The sequence below is a fragment of the Notamacropus eugenii genome, chromosome 1 (assembly GCF_028372415.1).
Source record: "Notamacropus eugenii isolate mMacEug1 chromosome 1, mMacEug1.pri_v2, whole genome shotgun sequence".
Lineage (NCBI taxonomy): Eukaryota > Metazoa > Chordata > Mammalia > Diprotodontia > Macropodidae > Notamacropus > Notamacropus eugenii.
Genome location: NC_092872.1, coordinates 528,323,608 through 528,338,940, shown reverse-complemented (window position 1 = coordinate 528,338,940; position 15,333 = coordinate 528,323,608). Strand labels below are relative to the sequence as shown.

At 40.2% G+C, this 15,333-nt stretch overlaps 2 non-coding genes and 1 pseudogene across 2 annotated transcripts; all 3 read right to left on the bottom strand.

The window, feature by feature from the left end:
• Positions 1-198: 198 nt before the first annotated feature.
• Positions 199-271, bottom strand: TRNAA-AGC (transfer RNA alanine (anticodon AGC)). Its single transcript has one exon. It is a non-coding gene; the product is annotated as a tRNA-Ala (tRNA).
• A 444-nt stretch (positions 272-715) lies between these two features.
• On the bottom strand, positions 716-804 carry TRNAY-GUA (transfer RNA tyrosine (anticodon GUA)). Its single transcript is given in 2 exon segments — positions 716-751; positions 768-804. It is a non-coding gene; the product is annotated as a tRNA-Tyr (tRNA).
• Positions 805-5,899: 5,095 nt separating this feature from the next.
• On the bottom strand, positions 5,900-15,050 carry LOC140518737 (N-alpha-acetyltransferase 20 pseudogene; annotated as a pseudogene).
• Between the last annotated feature and the right edge of the window lie 283 nt (positions 15,051-15,333).

The following is a 15,333-nucleotide window of genomic DNA, read 5'->3' as shown; positions in this document are numbered from 1 at the left end:
GTCAAGAGTCACTGGGGCGGGACCGCAAAGAGGCAGGAGTACCGAGCAACGGAGTGGAAAAATAACCGCTTTTTATCAGTAATGACCGGGATAACCAGAGAATAAGGACGAAAGTGCTCGTGAGCCCTCAGGTCAGCTTTGAATTGCCGAGTAGGCAGGAGTCCCGCAGGCCTTCGGAAGGAAGAAAAGAGGAGCGACTGGAGGATGCGGGCATCGATCCCGCTACCTCTCGCATGCTAAGCGAGCGCTCTACCATTTGAGCTAATCCCCCGCTTGTTTTAGCCTTCTTTCCCTTCTGCTTAGGATACACAGACCAGCCCGTCCACCACTTGCCCCGCCCTCTGGGCGATCCCCGAGAAACACCCAGGCTCGATTGCTAGGAAACGGGGGATTTTCGAGGGGAGTGGGATGCAACCAGAATGGAACACCAGCAGATCTAGCAAAAACACAAGCCTAGGAGTAGGGCTCCACCCACCATGACATAAACAGTTCCTATATACAGCCAGAATAGGTCTTCACACACCTGATAACGTAATGCTTCTCCTGGGACACTCCCATACAGGTCCGGTGCTCAGTTGAATGCAAACAGGTCCTTTCTGGCCAAAAGTCAGTGGGTACTTGCAAACACGTACGTGCGCTAACACGGTTAATTAAAAAAATGACGTTCATTAAGCTGACAATAAAAAAAGGTGGAGAGGAGAAAAGATTAGGGAAGTCCTTCGAGCCGGAATCGAACCAGCGACCTAAGGATAGCCGGAGTCACCCCACTACAGTCCTCCGCTCTACCAACTGAGCTATCGAAGGCCTCGCTGCGTTGGGCCTTCTCCTGATCTCCTTTAGCTTTACCAGGGCGGCGCGCTCATCCCGGCTGGTTTTCAGCAGCCCTGGCCTTCCCCGCCTCCGCCCTGCGGACTTGAAGGAGCCCATCCGAGAAGGTGCGCCCCACCGAAAGCGCTCTCTTTGATGGACACCGCTTTCTTTACCCCCAGCAGCAGCCTCTGGGAGGTCTTCTCCCTCGTCATCTACGGAACCGCGCCGCCTCCCGTCCCCCTGCGCGCCCGCTTCCCCCCATTTAAAAGTGTCATTAACTGCAGCTCAGTCCCAGGCCTCGAGCGCGCCGGTGTATTACAAATAATGCCGGGCAGCGCTTTACCCTCGGACTCGCGCCCCGCAAGGGGAGTGGGGCGACGTCCGGGCGCGTAGGGAGCGTGCGGGATGCAGGGCCCGGGAATGCGCGGGTACCCGGTGAGCCGGAGCACGGCCCGGGCCGGAGGTCCTGGAGGACCGAAGCTGCTCTTCTCCGGACCCTCGGACGTCCCAGCTGCCGTCCTCCGGCCCTCCGAGGCCGAGCGGAGGCTGTCCTAAAGCGCGGTGCCCAGCGCCGGGCCTGACCTCACCGTGGCTTCACAGCTCCGGCTGACCGCCGGCCTCCGGGCCGACCCCCGGCCTCCGGGCCCGGCCCCCGGCCTCCGGCCCGACCCCCGGCCTCCGGCCCGACCCCCGGCCTCCGGGCCCGACCCCCGGCCTCCGGGCCGACCCCCGGCCTCCGGGCCGACCCCCGGCCTCCGGGCCCGACCCCCGGCCTCCGGGCCCGGTCCGCCGCTGGCTTACTTTGGCCTGGTTACTTCTCTAAACCCCGGTGTTGTGCGGCCGCACTTGGCCTCAGCCTTGCGAGGTCAGTGCCTTCCCTCCAGGCAGGAGAGTTTGCACTGTAGGCCTCTTTGAATCAGCTCCCCTTTTCCGACCTGCCAGGATCTTCTGGTCCTGCCCTTAGCTAGTTCAGCTTGGTGCCCCCTGAACATCTGCTCAGTTGCCTCGTGGGTAAAAGTGGTGGGGGGGGGGGGTTTAATGTACTTTTTGGGTGCGCAACACCTCACCAAAAATACTGCGTTCGTCTTTTGGATTGTGTGTATTTGAAACAATCTTGCCGTTATTTACTATAAGATATATGTTGACCAATCATTTTGTCGGAGTTCACTCCTGTGGCCTTCATGGATCCTTTGGTAAGGCTGTCTATTGGGCTGTTCGGTGTAAAGGGTTTACTCTCTTAAAGGTGTTTCATTAACTGAAGTACGCTTTCACCAAAATGTCTTAGGAATTTATTGATTTTAGTAGGTTCCCTTCACATTTATTTTTGAAGTTCTCAGGATTCATGAACTGTCCAGCCCTAAAAACCACATTTTAGTAGGCGTTTTGGGGAAAAGATTCTCACTTTAGGTTAGATATGATAATATTTAATATCATTTTTGGACTTTAATAAGGGCCATAGCTTGAATTAATCACTCAGAAGAAGAGCCTGGACCATAAGAGTCTCTGTTCTCTGAAGTAAATTCAGAGAATGAGTTTACTATGTCAGCAAGGCCAGGTGGGGCTGACTTAGCATGCTTTATAAGACCCTTAACCAGAGACACTATCTTGAATAATGGGACTTTTTCCATATCAGAATGCTTTGCGGACATAGAACTATTTTATGGAATGTTGGGTAAAGAAAACACAGATATCCTGGGTTGTAATTTCAATTGAAACTTTAGCTCTATTATCTTACTGTATTTACAGCCTATACAATTAAGAAATTCCTTTCTCAGGGAATAGTCAAACACATATAGAGACCGTAAATCTGAGAGACACAAACACCCTAGGATTGTCCTAAAACAGATTTAAACCTGGTCATTCCTGTAACAGTTAGTCAGAGATTTCCTTCTGGCTCCATGGCATGTAAGGGCTAAGGGAATAAGCAATATGATATTAGCCTGTTTGCCTTTTTTTAACCAAACTTTCAGGTCAACAGATACTTTCAGTAGTTCTGTAGCTTCTGGTATTATGTTCCATGATTCCTGTACTGTCTCACTAGCATTGCTGTCACAGTCTCCACATTCAGGGCCAGGATCTTTGTAAAGGAAAGAAGGTATAAACTGCTGAAAGGCTGGGCCTGCCGACTTATTCTGACTTAGAAAAAAGACATCAGATCCAGAAAAAGAAAAAGGGATTTTTTTGTGGGGGGAGGGCATAGTAAATTACTATTAGAATTGGAATTTTCTAGCAAGGATGTCAGTATATAAATCTTGGATTCAATTATATATGTTTATACATTTTTATACATACATACCTACATGTATACATATATATGTGTGTGTGCATTTATCTATCTATCTATCTATCTATCATCTATCTGTCTGTCTATCATCTACCTATCTCTCCATCCATCCAAATAGAGTTAGAGTGCCAGGCTTAAGTTAGGAAGACTCATCTTTGTAAGTTCAAATCAGATACTAGCTTTGTGACCCTGGGCAAGTCACTTGACCATTTCCTCAGCTGTAAAATGAACTTCATTGAGAAATGGCAAACCACTCCAATATCTTTGCCAAGAAAATTCAAGAAAAGTCGGTTGTGAATAAGGGTGGGTCCTAATATCAACAACTTTGAGTTCTGCCATACAACCAGTTCCAAATCCAACAAAAGTGTCATCTAGCCCATATCTCTCCATACTTTCCAAAAGAATAACATGAAATATTTGATCCATCGCTTTGCCAAAATTGAGTTAAACTTTGCCTATTTTGTGATCTCCTCCAAAAGGAATTAAGGTTGGTTTAGCATCACTGGTTATTGACAAAGCCATGTTGCCCGTGTGCAATTATCACTTCCCTTTCTAGATCTCTTTATGATACATTCTAGAATTTCCCCCAAGAACTGAAGTCAAGCTCACTGGTTTACAGTTTTGAAAACTGGAAAATTTACCCTTATCTGGTTCTTACCTGGTATCTTTCCTATTTCCCAGACCCATGCTTCAGGAAATTCACTTTGGCAGCTGTGTGGAGGATGGATTGGAAAGGAGAGAAATGAAGCAGGAGACTCATTATGTGGCTATTTTAATAATCCAATAGAGAAGTAATGTGAGTTTGAATTAGGTTGGTGGCTATGTAAGTGGAAAGAAGTGATCAAATATTGATAGGACTGATGTGAAGGTAGAAGAGTCAAATGAATTGATATGTGGGATGAAGGAGAATGAGGAGTCAAAAATATCACCAAAGTAACAAACTCAGGAAAATAAGATAGTGGTACCCTTGCCAGAAACAGGAAATTTCAGGAAAGGAGAGAGTTTGGGAGAAATGATGGGTACGGTTCTGGACATGTTGGATTGAAAGTGCCTCTGGGACATCCATTTTGAAATGTCCAATAGGTAATGTGGGATAGGAGCTCAGGAAAGAGACTAGAACTAGATAGAGAGATCTAGGAGTCATCTACATAGGCTTAATAATTGAACCACCAAATAAATGTAGAGAGAGAATATTTTTAAAAAGAGCTGGTGACAGAGCCTTACTATTTGATTCCCCTTTTTGTCCTAAAAAAACCCCCAACAACACCTTTTTGTAGTCCTTAGCTCTAATTTCGAGTTTCAGAATGTCTGATATTAGTTTTATTAGTTATAATGATAATATAATTATTATATAACAGTTATAATTAGTTTTATAGAACCATGATACATATATATTTATTCTTTTCTTGCTGCCATCTTTTGTTCACATCTAAAATCCAAGCTGGTTGGTGAGTTCCCTGTGTATCCATATTAGTCACCTCTGACCATTCCCATTTTTCCCCCATAAATGGGATTGGAATAATTGGATAATTGGAATCATTTCCTCATGATTAGTATCTTCAGAATTTATTCTTTATGGATTGGTTAGAATTTTGGTCAATGAGATAGTTTCCCATATACATACACACACACACACATACACATACATACATAGTCTGTATGTATATATGTGTGTATATTATACCTCTTGTGGAAGTATGCTAAGAACCTTCCTTTTTAGTAAAATTTAAAATATGAAATAATATTTTCCCTAAAGTCCTTTCCAGACTCCTGGGGAAAGCAAGCTCCTTGGAAAGGTGAGTGATAGATTGAGGACAAAAAGGCCTTTCTTAGAGAAATGCATTAAAGGCAACAACCAAATTTAATTCTTGTCTTATTTACTTTGTTGCTTTCCCCACTTCCCTGAAGTGATTGATATTAGGGCCTACCCTCATCCATTGAGAAAGGATTAAAATTTTGCTCAAAGGAAGGGTGTCACTTTGCTTGCTTGAGGAGGAGTGTGATCCTAGAACTGACGATTTTGTTACTCTCCTACTTTGGACTGTTAACCTAACACTGTATTTTCCTATAAATGTTACCATAAAATATCTTGGGGGCAGATAATCATGTCAGGAGGCATGGGGGAATCTATGCTAAGTTGGACTTCTCTCTAAGCTAGAAATGGCTTAGATACTAATGTTAAATGAAATAAAATAGTTTCTGTCAGACTTACGCCTAAAAACACACAGTACAGTAGTAGTATTAGTATTTTTTCTTCAACACTATGAACTCTTTGAAATTTGCTCTCCCCAAATCTAGACGTGTCAGACAATATCCATGTGGAAACAGACACCTTCTCCCTTCCCCATTTCCTCCTTTTGAAATATTTTTTCACATAGTGAATTTGTGTTTTATTATACATTTTATCGTTATACATTTGAATTTTTCACAAATGCTTTTAAAGCTTCATTTAACTATTCAATATGAAGACCAAAAAAATAGAGGCAGCAGCGATTCTCAGGCACAGAATTCATAAGAGAAACGAAGCCAGTACTTCCTTAGTACTTACATAATACTGTGAAGCATGATAATGAAATGTCTTGTATCCTTTTGGCCTGGCTGCCTTTTTAATTGCATATGAAATATAATGAAGAACTTTCTTTAATGTGCTATTGTTAGACTGGGACTTAGGGTTTAAATTAAGAAGTCCATATAGAAAGTATTTTCTTATTCAAGTCTTCAAGAAATGAAGTGATTACTTTTCTCCTTAAGGATCTTCAAGATGTACCTGTATACACAACTCTGAAATTAATTTTTAGGGTCAATTTCCAGTGAAAAATATTAATGTCCATAAAAGATGATCTGTGGCATTCTCTGCCTAAGAACCACTGCGTAGAGCTATTCAGTGTCTTTAGGTCTCGCAGGATGAGGTAATGGTATAATGGATTTCTTTTCTGTGTCCCTGCAGAGTGCTTTCCTCATATCAGAAGCATCTTCATCAGGCTCTCTATTGCTCACAGCATAGTATTCTATTACTGTTCTATGTACGCTGTAGCCCAGTTGCTTATACATGTTGACCTCAACTTGATTTGACACTCTTACAAAATGTTTCCCTTTCTTTCTGAAATCTCCTCCAGTAGTTCCATTAATTTAGCAGCTAAACCAAGACGTCAAACTTCAGGGGCAACTGATAGGGCTGTGACATGACCATGCCACTCTTCTCTGGGTACTGAGCCCTCTGCTTTACCCATAATGTAACCCATGAGCTCGCCACCAGGTGCCTCTGAGCTAGATATTGTAAATAAAATGGTATCCCATAAGTTTCTGTTAGTGGAACTAGTTTGATGTTGTTGAAATGAAACAGGTTGTCACAAATGAAAGTCTGGAACGTGGTCGTCTCCTTACCCTACTGTCCTGGGCCTGCATTCCCGGCCCCCTTTTGAAATATTTTTAAAAAGCATTTTCATAGTTACCTAGACAGCTCTTTGGACTGATCTGAAAGAAACTCTTATCTGCCTTTATCTAACCATTAATTCTAAAACAATATCCTGTTCCCCTTTCTCAGCCCGGGAAGGGCTTCTCCCTTGAAGTAATTGGGGTAATGATTGGGTAAGGACAAGGGAAAGGGGCCCTTGACTGGTCCACTTTGACCCTCAGCGTAACAATCTACCTGAGAGTAGTAGACTCTCCATGACTTGAAGAGAATTGTCCAGAGGAATTGAGTGGTTATAGAACAATGATCCTCCAAGATTAAGTTACTCTTGTTCTGCATTAATGAAGCAAAATATTAACTTTTATTTTACCCTAACGTATGGAGTTATGTTTTATTATATTATGAAATTTCCTTGTTTAAGAATCTTATAAATGTTATTTTGAGTGAGAAAGATATATCCAAGGACATCAGGGTACTCTGTCATTTTGCATATTTCTCTCTCCAATGAGTATAATGCTTGATTAAGAATAACAATAAATTTATTAAAATGATTTCTAGCATGCTTGTACCTTTTTCTTCAACATCTAGAGTTCCTCCTCTCTATTATACATTCTAGGAGGGTGCAGAGGTGTATAGAGCGTTCAAGGAGGACTAGCACATCTAGTGTGAGGCCTTTCTAAGCCCTTTTCAGGGCTGCTCATCTATCTTTGGTGTGCCCTGGTCCCCAAAATACCAACATGCAGGGTCCTGCCCAAATGAATTTGAATCAAGCCTTCTTTCAGCCAATAAACAAAGTTTATTAAAGATTTGACATATTGGGTAGACTCTTAAGAGATCTCACAATTGGCTAGACTCTTAAAGAATCTGAACATTGGTGACACTTGTATTGACAAGCCTACTAGATTGAATCTGAGCACCTTCATGGAGGTAAGATGGATCTTATATACAGAAAGATTGTGGGAGGGATTTAGGGGTGGCCAAGTAGTCTGGGGTGACTAGAGGTCAGACTCCAGAAACCAAGAGATTTGGATTTTGATAGGATCAAGGGTGGGAGTTAGCTGGAGGCAATCTGGAGGTAACAGACAATGGAGGACTAGGCTAGGTTAAGGGTAACAGATTTAGGCATGAAACACCAGATTAAATGGGAAGATTCAAGGAAGGTTCAAGGGGGTTCCCAAAGCCTGTACCCCATCACACCTGTCACTCAACTTTCACTTGTGGCTCCAAAAAACTGTAGCATGTGCAGTGGCCACACCCCAGTAAAACCATCTTGGCAGGAAAGGCTTTCTTCTCATTTTTTAATGGATATTTCACTGTCCCTGAAAACCTGGAGTTTGGAGGGGCATTCTTCAAACCTCCTCTTCTCTTCTGGGAGGGAGACTGACCTGCACCTTGAACAGTCCTTTGGAGATAGCAGAAATGTAAATACGTCACACTTAAGTGAAAATCATTGCAAAACTTACTCTTCTCTTTGATCTCTCTGATAATTCATGCCTCCTCTTACCTTTTAAATATCATTTTTAATCATCTTCTTGTACCTTTGCTTCGCTTCGTCACCTCTAAACAACATAACAGCAAAACCCAATTTCATTTTCCTTCTCTCTCCACCCTTATCTCCTTACCCAGACTTTTGCTCCTCACTTCCCCGCTCCAGCCCTTTTCTTCAATCTTTTTCCTTCTTCAGGCTGTCATTTTCAAGCTTTAATTTTTCCTTAAGTTCTCTCAGATTACTCCTCGGATTCAGCATCTGGTATTTGTCATATATCCCAAGGCCACTAAATCCCTTTGACCAATTTCTCCCTTATTTATCTCAAGTTTCCTTCTTCAGCCCCTTCTTCCACACAACTTTTTCCTTTGGGAGATGGAAGAAGATATTTGCCTTTTATCATAGCTATTTTTGTATGGATTTAGTATTAACTTTATATTTATATATGTCTTCTTTCCAATTAGATTATAAGAGCCTCAAGAATGAGAACTTTTATTTTGCTGTGGCTGAGTCATTTCAGTCTTGTCCGACTCTTTGTGACCCTATTTGGAGTTTTCTTGGCAAAGATACTGGTCTGGTTTGCCATTTCCTTCTCCAGTTTATTTTACAGAGGAGGAAACTGAGGCAAACAAGGTTAAGTGACTTGCCCAGAATCACACAACTAAGTGATTCAGGCTGGATTTGAACTCTTGAGGAAGGGTCTACTGTGCCACTAACTTATCCTTACATCTCTTTTAGAATTTGAAACAGTGCCTTGTCTGTAGTGGTTGCTCAATGTTTGCTGGGTTAAGTTGTAGTTGAATATTTATAGTTTGAGTACATGTAATATTTTGTATGTTTTGGTTCATTAAACCCCAAATATTTCATGCACTTGAAGTTATTTTGAATGAGATTTCCCTTCCTATTATTCCAGTGTGGGTTTTGTTATCATTTAACAGAAATGCTGTTGGTGTTTATGGGTTAGATTTGTAGACTGCAATTTTGTTAAAGTTATCAATTTCCTGGATTAGTATCTTTCCTGATTCCCTAAATTTTTGTAAGCAAACAATTATTTCATCAGCAAACAGGGATAGTTTTATCTTCTCTTTGCCTTTCTTTATGCCTTTAATTTCTTTATCTTGTCTTACAGCTAGCATTTCTAGAACTATACCAAATAATAGCAGGAAAAGTGAGAATCCTTGCTTTACTCCTATTTATTGGAAGAGCTTCTAATGTATCCTTATACATGTGATGCTTGCTTTTAGTTGTAGATAGATAATTTTTATAATATTAAAAATGATCCCTCTGTGCTTGTACTTTGTAGGATCTTTAGCATGCTTACAGGAAGTATTTTGTTAGTCTTTTTCTGCATCTATTGAGATAATCATGTGGTTTTGGATGTGTTTGTTTTAAATATGATTAATTGTGCTGATTGCTTTTCTAAATGTTGAACCATCCTTGCATCCCAGGCATAAATCCAATTTGGACACAATGATTGATTTCTTGGATGAATTGCTGCAATTTCTTTGGTAGAGTTTCATTTTAAATTTTTATTCATGACTAACATAATCTACAGTTCCCTTTCTTTGCTTTCTCCTTTTTTGGTTTAGCTATTAGGTCTAAATTTGTCTCATAAAAGGAATTTGGTAGAGATCTTTCTTCTCAATTTTTGAGAGTAATTGTTTTTTGTTAGTATTGTTTTTTCAAAGTAAATCTATCAGGACCAGAAGTTTTTCCCTTTGGTAGTTCTTTTACAGCTAGTTCTGCTTCTTTTCCAGAGGTAAGATTACTTAAGATCTCTATTTGGTCTTCTACTAGTTTGAATATTTTATATTTTAGAAGGTAGTACTCTACTTCTTTTGGTTCATAGTTTTTTTTTTTAGCACATACCTTTGCATAGTAGGTCTGATAATTCTTCTGATTCTGCTTTTGTTGTGATTTCATCTTTATTTGTTGTTTGGTGATTTGATTTTCTTCCCTCTTTAATCAGATTAGCTAAAAGTTTATCAATTTTGCTAGTCTTTTCAGAGAACCAGCTTTTAGTTTTAACATTTCAATATTTTTTCTTGTTCCCAGTTTATTTTTCCTCTGCTTTTCAACATGTCTTTTGTGCTTATTTTAGGTTAGTTACTTGTTGGGTTTCTAATTTTTAAAAAATACTAATTTCATTGACTTGCCCCTTTTAGGTATATATATATGTATATAATGCATATTTACATACACATATATATTTTCCCCTCAAGGATTGATCTGGTATATTACTTCATCATTATTGTTTTCTTCCACATAATTATTGTTTCTATGATTTGTTCTTTGGCCCACTTGTTATTCAGGATTTCATTATTAAGTCTTCATCTGGGTTTGTGCCTTCTGTTTGCACTCCCTGAACACATTATCATTTTTATTGTGTTGTGATCTATAAAATGTTTGCAATTGTGCTCTTTTACATTTATTTGCAATGTATCTGTTTACTAATGCATGCTCAATTTCTGTAATAACCGTTCCATGTGATACTGAGAAATATATTTTCTAGCCACTTTGGAGACAGGATGACCTGAATTCAAATCCAGTCTCAGATGGGTACTGTGTGACTCTGGGCAAGTCATTTAACCTCTTTGCCTTAGTTTCCTCGTCTGTAAAATGAAGTGGAGAAGGAAATGGCAAACCACTCCATTATTTTTGCCAAGAAACCCCTAAATGGGGTCATGAAGAGTCAGACACGACTGAACAACAAAAATGAGGACAGTCATGGCATCTAAGGATCAGATGAGATAATATTTGTGATGCACTTAGCGTAGTTCTTGGCACATAGTAGGTGCTATATAAATGTTAGCTATAATTATATGTATTTCCACTCTAGTTTCTCCATAAGTTTGTTCAGTTCCATATTTTTCTATTAGAGTTTTTCAAATCTGAAAGAGAAGCATTGGATCTCTCACTATTATTGTGCCATTTTCCAATGAGAGAATATTTGTTAAATCACAGCACAGGGCCGGGGACATAGAAGGCACTTAATAAATTTGTTTCCTTCCTTCCTTCCTTCCTTCCTTTTTTTCCTCATCCTTTTGTTTCAGATAATTTTTCCCTTATTCATAAGGGATTACTACTGCATCTACACATACCCCAAGGAGATCAGGAAATGAGGAAAAGGAACCATATGTACAAAAATATTTATAGGAGCGATTTTTTGTGGCTGCAAAGGATTGGAAGTGAGGGAATTCTCATTAGTTAGGGAATGATTTGCTGCTGCTGTTTGTCCTTTGTTCTCAAAGGAGACCAAGCCTTTGGGGAGGTCCTGCCATGGAATGCAAGTGAATTGGATTTGAGTGAGGGAGGGCTGTGCAAAGTCACCAGCTTTATTTTCTCCTCCTGAGCCATCTGGGTTCAGCGACCAGATACGGATTAGGACAACTGGAGATGGTCCAGGGTGCAGTGGGAGACTTTGGTCTTTTCAAGCTGAGATCTTTAACAGGTCTCAGTTTGACTGAGGTATCACACATTCAGTGATTAAGGCTTAATAAAAAATGAGACAAAGAATAGCCTCTTTAAAAAAAAAATAGATCTGGGAGGGGAAAACCCTCAGGGTTTGTGGCCAAAACAGAAACAATGGTTATTTGCATTCATTCTGAGCCAATCAGGACACAAACTGTAGGGCTTGATCTGGGACCAAAGTGATTTGGGGTTAAAGCTGATCTTTAAGAGAAAAAAAACAAAACAAAAAAAGTTTCAGAGATTGAAATTTATATTCCCTTTGGGCAGAGCGCAGGCAGGTGAGGGTGTGATACCCTATGTGGAGAAAGAAGAAAGAAAAGAAAGAAAAAAGAGAAAGGAAGTGGGGGAATAGCTAAACAAGTTATGTTACATACTTTTATGTTGTAAGAAATGAAGGGGATGATTTAAAAAAATCGAAAAGACTTGTATAAACTGATGCAAAGTGAAGTGAGCATAACCAGAAGAAATTATACAATAACAATATTGTAAAGAGAAATAACTAAAGATTTGGGAAATCTGATCAACACAGTGACAAGCTACAAATCCAAGGGACATATGATGACGTATGCTGTCCAGCTCCAGAAAGAGGGCTGACAAGACTCTCAGGAGTGTGGGGTGAGGCCTATTTTCTTTTTCTTTTGGATATGGCTAACGTGTGATTTTGCTTGACTATCATATTTGTAATGAATGCATGGGGAAGGGGGAGATGGGAGGGAGAAAACTCAAAGCAAAATTGAATTAAAAAATAAAAAAGTACAAAATAATGTATCTCTCCTCCCATGAGAATGCTCTTCCATTCGACCTTTCTCTAGTGATTTTCCTTTCTTTTCCAATGTTTCAATGCCTCCCTTTGCCACTTCACTCCTTCCAGAAAATGATTCTTATTGAAAAAAACATGCTCACCAAGAACCAATACTGGGCCTGTTTATACTCCAGCTTGGTGCCTATTATCTCTTACCTTCTAGTCCCTAGTTGACATGGCTTCTGCCTGCTCTATGCCACCTGTAAATTCACTTAAGACTTTTTTGTCACCATTGCATTTTTTCAGTCTGTTCTCTTCAAGAGCAGTCTTTACTTAATTTTCTTCTTCCCTGGCAAATCTTATAGTGCCAGAAATGTGAGCAGCAGGTCAAATTATCTCCCACTGAATTTAGTTCCTCTGGACTCTGTCTTCTGTCTGTACTTTTGTTTGAATACTAGCTTAGGCAATGAAGTGACTACAGACAAAAGTGATGCAGGACACTTCAAATAGCACTCTCTTTCCATCCTTGTGTGCAGCCTCTCAGAGCAGGCACTCATCACCCTAATATTTTAAAAAAGGAAACCAGGAGAGTAATTTTTTTCCTGTTGATATTTATTTCAAATAAAATTCTGTGCAATTAAGGTGGGTAATGTCAATGTCGTAGAGGGTTTTTGGGAAGACTGGCACACTAGTGCATTGTTGGTGGAGTTGTGATTTAGTACAACCATTTTGGAAAGTAATCTGAAATTATGCAAATAAAGTGATCAAAATGTCCAAATTCCTTGGCCCAGAGATTTCATTACTAGATTTATACCCTCAGAAGGTCACTGATAAGGAAAAACTCCCCCATATCCACCAAAATATTTATAGCAGCAACTTTCGTGGTAGCTAAGAAGGAGAAACAAAGTACATGCCAATTGAATGGGGGAATAACTAAACAAATTGTGGGACAGGAATATAGTTGAATATTACTGTGCTGTAAGAAACAACATAATATAATGAATACAGAGAAGCATGAAAAGACTTGCATGAAGTGATGCAGAATGAAATAAGAGCCAAAAAAAACTCAATATACACAATGACCATAATAATGTAAACGGAAAGAACAGTCATGAAATAACCACGAAACATAGCTCCAAAGAAGGGATTCAAGAAGACAATCCCACTTCACTCCTTTGCTGATGTGGGAGGGAGGACCATGGATGTGGTACATTACACATATATTCCTATTTTTGGACATATTGATCAGTTTTGTATTTTTTCTTTAAGAAATATATGAGATGGCTCTTTGAAAGGGAAAAGAGGGATAAAAGGAGAAATTGTGGTTATGTAATTAAAAAGATATTATTATTTATTTTTTAAAGATTCTGGGCCAAGAGGATGCTTTTTCTGTACTCTTTATCAGCAATACAATAGTAGTTAAAGCATAGAAGTCCCAAACCCCAACTCCATTTTCTAGTGCTGTGTTTTCAGTTCCATGCTCCTTAGTTACTAACATCTTCTTTTGTAGGGCCACAACATTAAGTTAAAAGATTAATTGATCAGTCATTTTATCTTACATGGCACCATAGTTTCATTTCTTAGATGACTCATAGTTTAACAGTTAATTTCATGTTAATATTCAAACAAATGTGTTTTCTGTGACTCCAAAGTTCCTGGATATATGCTTGGGGTGGAAACTCTCCAGCTTTCAACACATTTTTCTTATTAACGGGAACATTTGACAAATTCATTCTCTGTGTGCTCCATTGTCACTGGGTTGGTTCCAAACGACAGGACAGATGTCCAATTTACAGAGGACACTACCTTCCCCTCCTAATACTCTCCCTACCTATTTTAACTTGCTCATCCTACTTTGCCGATACTCCTTGCTTTCTTACAAAGCCATCCATCTAGTTATCTTGCTTAGGACAGGAGGTCCTCCTTTTTGCAATTTCCAAAGTACTTTCCTGTTATATTCTTTCCACCGAGGATGAAGCCAGATAGAGATTTGGGTCCCTTCTACTGGGGCTTTGAAAAAAAAGTCAATGACCCTAGATTGAAAAGTGTTTTGATAGCTGTTGTTCAGTCATGTCTGACTCTTTGTGACCCCATCTGGGATTTTCTTGACAAAGATCTCCAGTTTGTTTTACAGAGGAAACTGAGGCAAAAAGAGTTAAGGGATTTTTTCAGGGTCACACAGCCAGTAAGTGTCTGAGGGTCAGATTTGAACTCAGGAAGATTGAGAGTCTTCCTAATTCTAGGCCCAGCATTTTATCCACTGCACCACCTAGCTACCTGTTCTGTTTTGGCAGAACGGTTGTGGTTGATGTACTTCCCAAGATTGGTTTAGACAGTACCAAGGCTCAACATATTTAAGGTAACATTTGTATTCTGTAAGAGGCACACTAGTTATTTGGTTTAAAAAAAAAACAAAACATTATCCAGTTTATTCTATAACTGAAACTCTTATTATAATTTATCTTACCATTCAAATCTTCAGAGTTGGTATTTCTATCTCTATAAAGTTAAAGAAGAAACCAAAGCACCACAATCCTGCTGGGGTTGCATCTTTAAGGCAGTCAAGGTGAAAGTTGTGTGCAACAATTAGCCTAGGTGACTCACCTCAGCCTGTATTTCAAACTCATCTTTTGTCTTCATGTATGAACACTGGAAGATGTGGCTCTTTCCAGCAGTACCCTGAGGCAGAAGGCACTCAGGCACAGCTGGCCTGTGGAGATGCCTTTAGGAGCTGGTAGTATAAGGGCTCCAGGTGGAGGTTTAAGGATGCCTGATCAACGCCATAGATTTCCTGGCATAGCAGCTCAGCTACTGAGGCCAGGCTCAGGTCACTGTTGGCACCCATCACATTCACCTCCTTGCTACATATAAGATTGGCCCTTGGACCTTGGGTAGAAGTGTGCCACTAAAATATTTCAGTGCTATTAAGGATAATTTTCAACTTAACTATGCCCTTCTTTATGTAAACTCACTACCAAATTTTGTGCCTTTGTTCAAGATTGGACCACCTCCACAAAGCAAACTTGCACAACAGGATACCAAACCATAAGGGCAGAATTTTCAGGATGGCAAGGTATTACCATTGCTTCCTTCCCACACATCATGAGCCAATGCCAAGACATGAATTC